Genomic DNA, 14,013 nt, shown 5'->3' with positions numbered 1-14,013 from the left:
TGGGATGATACCGGTAGTAATGAAAGCTGTATTTAGGTCAGAGCCAAGGGGTTCGCCGGATACCTTGGCATTGAAGAATTCAGCCATGTAAGGGGCTAGGGTGTCAGCAAAGGCTTTATAATATGGGATCGATAGTCCGTCTGGGCCTGGAGAGGAGCCCCGTTTTAGATGTTTAATGACATCCAGAATTTCTTCTACCATGATGGATTTTTCCATAATGGATTTATGCTGGTCTGAAATCGAGGGGATGGGAAGGGTCTCGAGGTATTGGGAAATGGCATGTTGATTGCCCTGCATTGGGGGGTTATAGAGTTTATCATAGAAGTCTCTGAACACTACTAGGATTTTAGTGGGGTCAGATGTTGTGGGTTGACTTTGCGGCCGAATCTTAGGAAGAGAGTGGGTCCTCTTCCTGGGGGAAAGTTTGGATGCCAGCATTGGGCCTAGGTTGTCCTTTTGGGTATAAAACTTAGCGCCACTCCAGTGAATTTGCTTTTCCGCTCGCGCTGTAAGGGCCAAGTTCAGCTCTGCATCTAATTGGCATGTGGGGACCCCTGAGGGATCCTTCTTGTGCCTAGCCTTGAGAGACAAGTAAGCCGTTCCAATTTAGCTATGTCTGCCAGTCTTTCTCTTTTAATTTGAGAAGAGATTTGAATTAGCTTCCCCCGTATGGTGACCTTGTGGGCAGCCCAAAACATCTCCGCCGAGGTGTCGCCCATCGCGTTTAGGTTAAAATATTTTAGTATATTTCAATGACCCTAACTGGGTCAGATAAAACTGATTTGTTTAACCTACACTGAAAGTTTTTGGGGTATGGTGAATTTTTAAAAATTTATACAGTCACTATGGAGTAGTCTGAGAGTGTTGTGTCAATAATTTTGGAACCTGAGATATGGGAGAGATAATGTGTGGCAATTAAGACGTGGTCTGTCCGAGCATAGGACTGGTGGGAGCTGGAGAAATGAGTGTAATCCCTCTTTGATGGGTTCTTCTCTCGCCAGACGTCAGCTAGGCCTTCTGCATAAATCAGTCTTGCTAATTTGAGGCTAGATCTGGTAGGACGGGTAAGGAGGATTTTGGACGGGTTGGATTTATCCATTCACCGGTCAAATGCTACATTGGATTCTCCTCCTAAAGTAGGGGTCCCCTCCAGGAGGGGGTTCAGTTTACGCCACATTGATTGTAAAAACTTAAATCGGCTTTTGTTGGAGGCATAAGGGAGTATAAATGGCCCTCTAGGGGATTTCAGGCCCTAAAAATTATGTGTAGCTAGATGGAGTGTTGGACCGGTAGCATTAGCCATTGAGCAGAAGAGGAAGAATGCTGCCACACCCTCCATCACCTACCTTATGGGGGGACTTGTAACAGCCATGCGTGGGAAGGGATCATCCAAGCTGGGTCAATGGAAACTTGGAAAACTGGGATTGAACCTGTTGAGTGACTGAAGACAAGACATGTGTTAGTATCTCCAGGAAACAAAGGTCAGAGGAAGGAGAGACAGGAAAGGACAGAATCAGAAAGAAGATAAAGAGAGATGAGGAGGCAAACTGAAGCCTCTTCATAAGGTTTTGACCGAAGCTCTGGGGGAAGGTCACCCCAGAAGCTCTTGTCAAACAAGTGGTGTCTGATCCACTAGGAACAGACAACCTATCCTACAAAGATGGAGAGAATCTGAGGAATTGGTGGAGGCACACATTCAGAACCCAGAACTTAGGTACCCTTTAAAACAAAAGAAACATTTATAAAAATTGTTTTAAACAGAGCGAAGTAGATCTATGGGTAGGCTTTGTCGAGGGCCCAAGGTAGATCTTAGTAGTCAGGGCTCCTCTGCCTCCCCCCCAGTATGGGAGGGGGTGGAGACCTTGTGACGTTACACAGTCCTCTGTCGAGGCAAAAAGAACATGTAGATTAGCGAGACACGAGAGCAAACTAGGGCAGACCCGTGTCTCGGGCCTGCTAGGAGTCCAGTAGATAAACGACAGGGTGAAAACAGGCCACACAGAAGGCTATGAATTAACAAGAGATAAGTGAAAAATGGCAAAAATATAAACAGAGTCCAGGGTAGACTATAGTTCAGGCCTACTCAGGATTAACGTGGGAAGCTTAGAAATGCCCTCAAATGTGGCATTCTCGTTGGTAAGGAATACTAAAAATAGAAACTTAAAAGTGCATAACCGGCCCTTTGGGGCCTGGGCCCCTCACAGGCAAGTAAAGTGACTCTGATCACCTCAACCCCAAGGAGGTGGGGAGGAGAGAGATTGTTACTGAGGTTGAATCCAAGCTTCAGGTCAGGCCATTGCCCTTTGTTCTCTTGATCCTTGGCTTGTTCCACAAGGGGGTTAGGGGACTCGTGGGCAATGGACGTTTTGTGTTAAAATTGTAGTTGGATGAGTCCATGTCTGCTTCCTGTGAGATGAGCTTCAGGGAAAGAAGGATTTTCTCTCCCTCCTGAATAGTTGAGAAGGAATACTGCTTGCTCTTAAAGGAGAATTAAACGGCAAATGAAAAGACCCACCAGTACTTTACCTCCTTTTGGGCTAGGACTGTGAAAAGAGGTTTAAGGCCCCTTCTCCTCTGTATTGTGGAAGGGGAAAAGTCCACAAAGATGAGAATTGTGTGACCTCGGCATGTGATCTGCTTTATTGCTCTGGATTGCTTCATGATCTCCTCTTTAACCGAGTAAAAGTATGGTTTAGCGATGATGTCCCAAGGGAAACTGTTCTTCCGTGGGGGTCCCAGGGTTTGGTGGACTCTGTCCAACTCCAGGCGGTGCTGAGGGATATTGGGGATTAAGGCCTTGATGACATCCTGGGTAGCCTGAGGCACATCCGCAATAGACTCTGGGAGGCCTTTGATCCGAAAGTTGTATCTTCTGGATCTGTTTTCAAGTTCATCGATTCTTGAAATGGCAAGGTCTAGCCTGTCTTGAAGTGTCTGGATATGATCAGATTTCTGATAAGTGGCTGCCAGAGTCATATCCAATTTGTTCTCAATGGCTTCCATCCTGTGACCCAGGTTTTGGAATTCTGCTTTGATTTCTCCTGTTATTTTCGCAGCCGTGGCAGCTAGTCCCTTCTCTAGTAATTCAGATATTTTCAGGAATAGGTCTCTTGACAGGGGGTACATGTACTGAGTAGGGGTGGAAGGAACTGTGACTCCCTGTTGTAGATGGAGTGGAGGACCGGCTGGGGAGAAAACACTGTCTCCAAAGTCACGGCCAAGTAATGATTCCGTGGATGTTGGGGAAGGTTTCATCCTCTGCTGGAAGCTATGTTGGCCTGAAGGGGTGTATGTGAGGGATGCTGGGGCAATGACTTGCCTGTGCTCCGTCTGTCCCTTTGTGCCTGGAGCATGCTGCTGGGCCATGGCGGCCATCTTGGTACACCCCGCCGGTGCTACTGAATCAAATTGTGGCCTGAGGTCTCTGCAGACCAGGATTCTGGGCATATGGGGGACTCCCTGGCTGGTTGGGGGTCCAGGGCACCGAGGAACGGTTGTTGCTAGGGGCTCTGTAAGCTGCTACGGGCGCCGTCAGAACCGGGTGGAACGGAGCTCCTGGCTCAAGCGGCCATCTTGGAGACTCCGCACATGCACACTGCCATAGGGTATTTTGTACGTACAAATTCCCAAGTATCTTTATCTATCGCTCCATTTGCATATGCTTCATCAACTAAAGAATAAAAATTTTTAATGAATTTGTCAATTTCAATATTTTCTTATATCAATTCTGATTGAATTGATTCTGGAGAATCTTATTACACATTGTTTTATATTGTTCGTTTGTCATTATTACTATGTTCCCCCCTAGTCAGCTGTTTTTTTTTTATAATCAAAATTTGTATTTTTTTATTATAAACGTCATCTTCACAATTCAATATTATACATTCTTGTATTTCATGGTTTACATAAAAATACACAGAAATAAACATTACAAGAAAAAACTACTGTATTTATTGGCGTATAACACTCACTTTTTCACCATGAAAATTGGGTGCAAATAGCGTGTGCGTGTTATACGCCAATACTTCAATTTTAGCTGCCTTGGAGGGGACAGGGAGGGGGGCGGGACGAGCGCTGTCAGATTACATACAGTGAGAAGCTCCTGTTTACTTGGCAGCCTCTGTAATAGGAAGTCCCATCTCCTGGGCAGCCATTGGACCACTGTTCTGCCTATCATAGGAGATTCTCACTGTATGTAATCTGTCGGCACTCGTCCCACCCCCCTCCCTGTCCCTTCTAGGCTGCAGATAGGCATCGTTCAGGCTACAGTGATGGCAATGGTGAGGCTGCTGCATTGATGGCAATGATGAGGCTGCATTGATGGCACTTGTGAGGCTGAAGACCGGCATTGATCAGGCTGCATTGATGGCAATGGTGAGGCTGCAGATGGGCAATGACCCTTATTTTGCTTCAAAGTCCCTTATTTAAAATGTAAGTTTTTTTCCTGAAACTTCCCACTTAAAATGAATGTGCGTGTTATACGCCTGTGCGTGTTATACGCCGATAAATACGATAATTACGAAGCTCTCGTGTCAAAAGTTTACTATACTATAAGTATAACTAAAAAAAGAAAAAAAAAATTCCAAAAAAGGTTGTTAATCCCCCCTGCCATGGGATAAGTCTGCTCTGTCCCTTCCCACTCCATTCCTTCCACTTTAAGTCATGTATTCTCCTACTGTACCCTTCTGTGTCAAAAATAAATAAATAAAATAAATAAATAGATACAAATAAAAATTGTGCCATGTGATTAAATATTGATTATCCATAATTTTGTATATCGGCCTCCATGGCCTAATTCCTCAACTCTAAGTGACACTCCAAAAAAAAAAGAGAAAAAGAAAAGAGGGATGATCCCCTCTCCTACTTCCATGTGTTTACCAAACCTCATATAATACAAGAGGCCTCTAATGGCCATAGTTTAAATAAAAATTATACCATGTGATAAAAATATCAACCTTATTACATATGAACAAACTTCGAGACCCACTACTCCCCCCACTTTGAGTGCCAAACCCTCCACCCACCTTCCCACCTCCCCCCCACTACCTCCACATGACTTAACTCCCTCTCTCTCTCTCTCTCTCTCTCTGTCTCTCCTCGTTAGGGGCAGGCATCTCACTCCACGCTAAAAAAATTGGCAGGGGGGCCGAAGGTAGAGAAGGAGGGGAAAAAAAAAAGCCCAACATAGATCTATTCTGGTCAAAGTTCATAATTTGACTCTTTATTCCTTTATGGCTAAAACCATAAACAGCTATACTAGGGACCTTATGGATCCACTACCCCCCTTACCTTCCCATTCCCTATTTCTTCTCCTAGCCCATCTCATGTGCACACTGTATCCAGCCTGCCCATATCTTCTCAAATTCCCCTTTTTGGTCCCTCACTACTTGAATCCACCTCTCGGCTTCCATTGTCCTGTTAACCTCCTTTTTCCAGTCCTCTAGTGTTGGGCAGGCAATCTGTTTCCAAAATCTGGGGATTAATAATTTAGCTGCATTCAGTAGGTGTGGTGTAATGTTCTTCCTATGAGCTTTAATGGAGCCGGGTGTTCCATGGAATAGGAAGCCCAGAGGTGTAAACTCCATAGGTCTAGGGGTCACTTTTTCCTTGTCAAAAGAAGTTTATTGAGTATACAATGTTATAAAGATACATAAAGTAAGTTTACAAGGATCTATAAAGTAAGCTCATTGTTTTACAGTAGGGTTTATATAGGTAAATATCATGAAATTTCAAATATTAAACATTGGGTTCACGTAAACCTAAATTAAAGATATATATCATTTCCTTAGTTACTTTTGTAGGTATTTAAATGATTTATACCTACTATACATATTGTTTACAAGTAGAGTGTATATAGGTCAAATAAATTCTGATAATGAGCTTTAATCGTAAGGTGGAGAAAAGGAAAGAGAAAGAAGAAAAAGGGTTGAAAGGTAGAGGTATGGTCCACAAGGTTGTCCCGCTCGTCAGTTTATTATTCTTTTTAGTTCTCTTTGAAGCCTTAGAATGGGTGTCTCTGTAGGTCATTTAATCTGTTACCATGGCAACAGGACAGAGTCATTGAAGTTTGACAGGAACTGTTGTTTTATCCAAGGATGCCAAAGTTTTTCAAATTTTGGAATTTGATTTTGATCGATGGCTACCATCTTAGCATGGGACATTGTATTATTCATTCTGTGGATTGTTTCTGCTAGTACCAATGTAGGAGATTTCCATGCCTTGGCCACTGTTTGTTTTGCAGCCGTTATTAGTTGGATCATAAGTTTGAATTGAGAGAGTGTTAACCATTCCGGTTTTAGATTAAGTAAAGTTAAATATGGATCTGGTTGTATTATTTTTTTAAATATTTTATATGCAATCACGAAGACTTCCTTCCAGAAGGTTTGGATTACTGGGCACGTCCACCATATGTGTAAATATGTGCCTATTTCTGGGCATCCTCGAAAACAAAGAGCTGAGGTATTAGGTGAATATTTTGCCACTCTAGCGGTTACAAGGTACCAGTGAGTTAGGACTTTATAATTTGTCTCCAGTGCTAAGATGTTGGGTGAAGATGACTTAGATGTGAGCCATATATTAGACCAGTCCGTGTCTTCTAAAGTTCGTCCCAGGTCCTCCTCCCACCTCTGAACGTAAGAGGGTCTATTAAGATTTGCTACTCCATATAATTGATTATAAAGTGATGAAATTGTACCTTTAGCAAATGGATCTTTTGTACAGATTGATTCAAAAATGGATAATTGGGATAATGGTGTATCCCCCTTTAGGAATGGTGTATAGAAATTTTTGATTTGGAGATATCTAAATATCTCAGAGTTTGGTAGATCATATTTTTCTCTAAGCGATGGGAATGAAAGGAATGATTTCGATGCTATGAAGTCATTTAGTGTCTGAATGCCTGATGTTGTCCAAGCTTTAAAAGAATTTGGGTAGATCCATGCCGGATAAAAGGTCGGATTTCTGATAAAAGAAAGGAGAGGATTGTGTGGAGATTGTAACTGATATTTGGTTTTTAGTTTATCCCAGAGAGATAAGAAGTGTTTAGTTATGGGATTATGAATTTTAAAGCGGTCTTTAGGATCAAGCCATAATAAATTTGATATTAATAGAGGGTCATTTTCTGAAGCCTCTATAAATACCCATAATGGGATTTCCTGTTTTGCATGGTATTTGGACAGACTGGCCAAATGTGCTGCTCTGTAGTAGTTAGTAAAATTAGGGTATCCCAGGCCTCCTTTATTTTTGGGAAGATGTAGTGTGTGTATAGGTATACGTGGTTTAGAAGAGCCCCATATAAACGAAGTTGCTCTTTTTTGTACTATTCTCAAAAAATAGGAAGGAATTGGAATAGGGAGGACTCTGAATAGATAAAGCAATTTGGGTAGAATAGTCATTTTGATTGCATTAATCTTCCCTATCCAGGATAAAGGAAGTTGCGACCATTGTTTTATTAGATTTGTGATCTGTCTTAATACAGGAGGATAATTGGTTGAGAATAAGTCAGAATGAGATGCTGTTAAATGAATTCCAAGATATGGGATTGATTTTTCTGCCCATGTGAATGGGAGTGCAGCCCTAGCCGGGATCAATTCCACGTTTGTCAGTGAAATATTAAGCACTAGGCATTTCTTAGGATTAATCATAAGGCCGGATAGGGCTGCAAATCCATCAAGAGCTGGTATTAAGTTAGGACCAGAGACCTGTGGTGATGATAGAAAAAGTAATATATCGTCTGCAAATATACATAATTTGTGTGTAATACCTCCTACTTCAATGCCAGTTATAGTTTGGTTTGTTCTGATGTATTGGGCCATGGGTTCGAGTATAAGGGCAAATAATAAGGGAGATAATGGGCAACCCTGTCGGGTACCTCTTTCGATATTAAAGGCTTCAGATTTGTATCCAGCATATTTTATATAGGCTTTGGGTTTATTATATAATGCTTTGATCCATGTTAAAAAGTGGGGTCCAAAACCCCATTTTTGTAATGAGTATTGCATATATTGCCAGGATGCTGTGTCAAATGCCCTCTTAATATCGAGAGATAGAAAACATAAAGGGATTTTCCGTTTTTTAGCAATATGTGCCAATAACACTGCCCTGCGTATATTATCGCCTGCCTGTCTATTTGGCATGAAGCCTACTTGATCTCTATGTATTAATTTTCCTATAATGCTATTGAGGCGTTTTGCTATTATTTTTGCTAATAATTTAATATCGAGGTTTAACAGAGAGATAGGCCGATAATTCAAACAGGAAGTATCATCAGAAAGGGGTTTTGGGATCATACAAACAATTGCCATTAGTGTTTCTTGCCGAAAAGAATGTCCATCTAGAAGTTTGTTAAAAGTTTCAGTGAGAATGGGAGAGAGTATTTCTGAGAATGTTTTATAGTATAAAACCGATTAGCCGTCTGGGCCTGGTCTTTTGTTAAGTTTTAGGTCTTTTATGGCGTTAGCAACTTCATCTATAGTTATAGGCTCATCCAAACTGCTTTTTTGATTCTGAGATAACTCAGGTAAGGTTATTTTTGAGAAGAAGGATTCAGCCTGTGTAGGATTAAATTCATTGTTTGTCTTGTATAAAGTTGCGAGATGTGAGTGAAATTTATGGACTATTTTAACTGGATTACAAGTGTAAACATTTTTTGATAATTTCAAACGTATTGGTTTGAAAGATTTGTTAGTTGAATTTAATGCCCGAGCCAAATATGTACCTGGTTTGTTTGTATTCATGTAGAAATTGTGTTTGGAGCGTTTGAGGGATTTATCAACTGATTCAGTGAGAAATAGATCGTATTCCAATCTAGATTTTTCCAGATGAGATTTTGTACTCTGGGATGGATTATCTTGAAATGATATGTAGGCTGCATTAAAATTGAGTTCTAGTTTTTTTGCTAGATTTTTGCGTTCCCGTTTAAATAGTGCCATTTGTCTTTGTATTGTACCACACAAGACAGGCTTATGAGCTTCCCACAGTGTTATTGGGGAGATGTCTGTTGTATTATTAATTGATATGTATTCCTTTAAAGCTTGTTCAATGGCCATCTGATGTAGTGGGTGTTTGAGCATTATGTCCGGTAAGTACCACGTTGGGTCATGCGCTTTTGGTATGGCTGAGGCTATAGTAGTGTATACTGCATTATGGTCAGACCACGGAATCGGAATTATATCTGATGCAATAATTTCTGGTATCATTCCTATTGTTAGAAAAATATGATCTATTCTGGTGAAGGTTTGATGAGGGTGCGAGAAATAAGTGAATTTCTTTTTCATTGGGTTACTTTCTCTCCACGAATCTACCAGATTGTATTTGGAAAGAAGTTGAGAAAAAGGTAATCTAGAGGTTATTTTGGATGGTGTAAAAGGTGATTTATCTAGAAATGGGAGGAGGACCTGGTTCGAATCCCCACACATTATCACTGTTCCTATTTTGTGTGTATTAATCACTTGTAATATATGTGAGAGGAATGGTGTAGGTTGTTTGTTAGGAGCGTAGTAGGAAATCACTGTGATTGCTGTATCCATTATATAACCCATGAGTATCAGGTATCTACCTTCTGGGTCTTTAATTTCTGATGATAAGGTGAATGGTGTGGATCGGTGAAATGCAATTAGAGTTCCCCTTTGCTTGGTACAGGCAGAAGCCATGTAAATTTGTTGATAAAAAGGAGAAATATATTTTGGAGTAGAATCTTTGGTGAAGTGTGTTTCTTGAAGGCATACTATGTGAGCCTTCTTGTTATGGAAAGTACGGAAGGCTTTGGTCCTTTTTTGAGGGACATTTATTCCCTGAACATTCAGGGAAAGTATATTCAGTGGTGCCATGGCAATAGATCAAATAGTTTTGACTTACTTTTTGTTATGCAGAGCTGACTGCGCAGATCAACCTGTGTGGACTGAAGAGATGAATAGATAGAAAAGAAACCAGTGAATTCTGGAGTAAAGAGTAAACAAAAAACATATGAGATTAGATGATACATTGTATAAATTATTTTTTGCAAGTAATCACAATTTACCCGTGAAAGAGAATAAATATCTCTCTCAGGGGAATAAGTGCCTTCGTCACACTCCCACATAATATGGTTGGGAGAATGAGGAGGGCTAATGGGGGTACACGGATCTTCCGCTTACAGGAGAGAAGTGCTATGTCAAAAGACATCAAAATGATGTTTCATTAATTGGAGTGCAGAATATGGTTTTTGTTGAAATTATTTATTCCAGGGTGGTTGTATATGGTTAGTCTTGCCCTAGGCTAAATAATTCAGTTAGAAAGGTACTGTTAATAACTTTGGTATTGATGAAGATAGTTTGAATTATTTTGGGATTTTAACCCTTTTAGAGTAAACAATTACATATTTTATTCATATGTAACTGTTTAGATATGTCAACTTATAAAATTGAGGTTGTATTGCTTCAGATTAGAATAAACAAAAACATAATTCTAGGAACTAGTTAGGTAATAATATATTTGTTTTAAGAAAAGAAAGAAAAAGCTTCCTTTACTTCTGGATTATTGAACATATTTGTCCTAAAAAGTAATAAATCTATTGTTATTACCTGATAATATATAACTGAACAAGGATTTCCTTATTTCACTTATATATTCTAAAGCTATATGAATCAGAAGTAATAAGAAATATAACTGGAATGTAACATGATCCCACACAGTGTGTGACTATCAGAATGCAGTTACATTCAGTTATAAATACAGGTTTTTTATAGAGAACCATCTCTTAGTATGATAAATGAAGAGATATCAGGAATTAGGATGTCAGTCCATTGAATCTTCTTGGTCCATGGATGATGTGGCATAACGGCCTCTTTTGTGAGAATGATGATTCCCATTTTGTTCTGAAATTTTCTGGGTGCTGCCTGAAGGTGAAGATGATGCCATTCTTCTGCGTGTGGGAGTGTTGCTGCTTGTGGGTTCTGTCAGATTTAATTTTAAAAGGGTTTGTTGTAGTTCATCTGCTGATCTGCTTCTGTAAATTGTACCTTGGTAGTTAAATCTGACTGAAAAGGGGAAGCCCCATTGATACATAATGTTGTGGCATTGCAGTTCTATTAGTTGGGGTTTCATGGATCGTCTTTTAGTAATAGTAAGTTGGGATAGGTCAGCAAAAATTTGATAATTGTGTCCTTGAAAATTAAGTTCCTTTTTTTCTCTTGCAGCAATTAGTATTTGTTCTTTCGTTCTGTAATAATGAAATTTTGTGATTATATCACGTGGGGGTCCATCTTTCTTTTTGGCTGTGAGGGCTCTGTGTACTCTGTCCAGTTCTAAACGTTCAATAGGGATATCTGGCTTTAGTTCTTGTAATAGAGCAGTAATAGTAGATTGCAGGTCTGTCACAGTTTCAGGTATTCCCCTTATGCGCAAGTTTGAACGTCTGGCTCTATTTTCGTAATCTTCGAGCTTAGTTTGAAGTATTAAATTCTCTTTTTTTAATTGTTCCAATTCTGTTATATTTTCTTGGGTTGTAATTTCAATTTCATCCATTTTTATTTCTAAGGCTGCGGTGCGGTTTCCCAGCTCTCTTATTTCTTTGGTTAGGCTTTTTGTTATTTGGTCTGAGGTTTGTTTTAAAGCCTTATGAAGCATCTTTTCAAATTGTAATAATATTACTGGGGATACTGAGGAGGCTTGTGGAGAAGTTTGTGAGAGGATTTGTTCTGTATCTGACTCAAATGGAGAGTCTTGCTGTGACATTTTCTGTCTGTGAGAGCGCCCTGATGCTGTATCTTGTGAGGTGACTGGAGCTGCTTCAGCTGCAGTGAGTGCCTGTGAGCTCTTTGTGAGGTGATTTTTATTTCTGCCACGGTTTCCTCCCAGTACCATATTTCCTGCCCAAACTTTCACAGTTTGTTCCCTGGGGCAAAAAGGTTCAAATGGATACCTTTTGAGCCTGCAGGCTCCGCTTTGTCCTTCTCTTCTCTCCTCAGCGGTGTGGAGCTCTAGCAATGCATGTCTGCTCCGCTAGGCTCCGCCTCCTGCCCCCTCAGGGGTCACTTTTTCAATCCATGGTGCAATTGCTACCCAAAATGCTTTGATCCTGGGGCATTCCCACCAAAGATTGAGAAATGTACCCCTTTGCTCACACCCTCTCCAACACCGGGCATCTGCCGCTGGGTACATCTTAGTTAATCTTACTGGTGTCCTATACCACCTTGTCAAGAATTTATAGGCCATTTCCTGAACGTACAAACTTATGGATGTTGAATAAGTTGATTTAATCATTTTTTTTAATTTGTTCATCTGACAGTTCCTTATTTAATTCTCTTTCCCATTCCCTAATAAAGTATGGGACTGTACTCTTTTGGGCACCGAGTATCAGTCTGTACATCTGAGACAACAGATGTCTGGCATCCCTCAGGTGCACACACTGGCCCTCGAACACCGTAATTGAGTTTAATGATCTAAGTTTCACCTTATTAAAGAAGCCTGTCATTTGATTATATCTCCATCCTAATGTGGGTATATTCCCTAGAGCTGTAACCAGCTCCGGGTAAGTTGCTAGGGTCCCCCGCAGGGCGAACTTACCACATGTGACATCTCCATCCCTCCCCATGCCCTCCATTAAAGGGGCTTCTGCTAAATTCCTCCCCGCTATTGTTTTTTCTAGTGGGACCCACATTTTACTAGAGGAGTCGTGGCACCAATTGAAGATTCGAACCAGAGACATTGCCTTATAATACACTGATATGTCAGGCAGCCCCATTCCTCCTTCTGCCTTGCTTCTACGCAAGATGTAATAGGTCAACCTTGGTCGTTTGTTATTCCACACAAATGCTGCAAAAGCCTTCTGTATCTGTTTAAAAAAGGTTCCTGTTAATTTAATCGGGACTGTGTGTAGTATGTAGATAATTCTAGGTAATATACACATTTTAATGGCACTCACTCCAAACCATGTTAGATATTGTCCTGTCCATTTCTTTAAGTCCCCCCTTAACCCTAAGGCATAATTAAGGTCATATAACATTTTTTGATCTGAAGTGATATGTACCCCCAAATAGAACAGGGAGTCCTTCTTCCACACAGAGGGGTACACCCTCCTCAGCATCCTCACCATCTCTTGAGGGACATGGCTGGGTAGGAGTATTAATTTTTCATAATTGATTTTAAAGTTAGATAAATACCCATATCTATCCACTTCCTGCATGAGAGCTATTAAGGATGTCTGAGGTGTCGAAAGGTAGAATAATAAATCATCAGCGTAACCCGATACTTTATGTTCCACATCCCCAGTACATATCCCTGATATCTCCCCATTGCTTCTGATCCTACAAAGAAATGGCTCTAATATTATAGCAAATATTAATGGTGACAGTGGGCACCACTGCCTTGTTCCATTTCGTATATTAAGATACTGTACCATTTACTTTGACCCTTGCTCTTGGGTCCGCATAGAGAGCCATTACCCATCCCATCATGCGGTCACCCAGGCCCACCCCACTCAAGACTTCATTCATAAAGCCCCAGTTCACCCTATCGAAGGCTTTTTCAGCGTCCATCGATAGTACGATCTTTGGGGCTTTCTCTGGGCCATATTGCATCCAATGAAGCAGGTGAAGTGCCTGGATAGTGTTATCCCTTGCTTCACGTCCTTTCATAAAACCTGTCTGGTCAGGGTGCACAAAATCCCCGATATGTTCTTGCAATCTCAGAGCTAGAATTTTGGCGAGCAGTTTAGTGTCCAAGTTGAGCAGAGAAATAGGCCTATAGTTGGCACAGTACTGTCGGCTGGTTTTATAGTGAATCCATGCTGGTCTTTGAGAGATTGCAATGCAATCCTCTCCTCCTTAGAGAGCTTACTTTTCGATCCATATTTGTTTTCGTGAATTATTTTAATGTCTGCGCTTACAAGATTGACAAATGCTGTCAAGTTTGAATTATCGGACAATGGGGGGAATTTGTTGAATCGCTTTTTGAAAGAAGGGGGACATGTTACAGGTTCGTTTTTTATGTGCTGATGTAGCAGGGCTTTGATATCCACAGTATCAATTAAATCCG

Source organism: Aquarana catesbeiana, linkage group LG11, assembly GCF_042186555.1.
Source record: "Aquarana catesbeiana isolate 2022-GZ linkage group LG11, ASM4218655v1, whole genome shotgun sequence".
NCBI classification, from domain to species: domain Eukaryota; kingdom Metazoa; phylum Chordata; class Amphibia; order Anura; family Ranidae; genus Aquarana; species Aquarana catesbeiana.
This window is presented reverse-complemented; position numbering follows the sequence as displayed.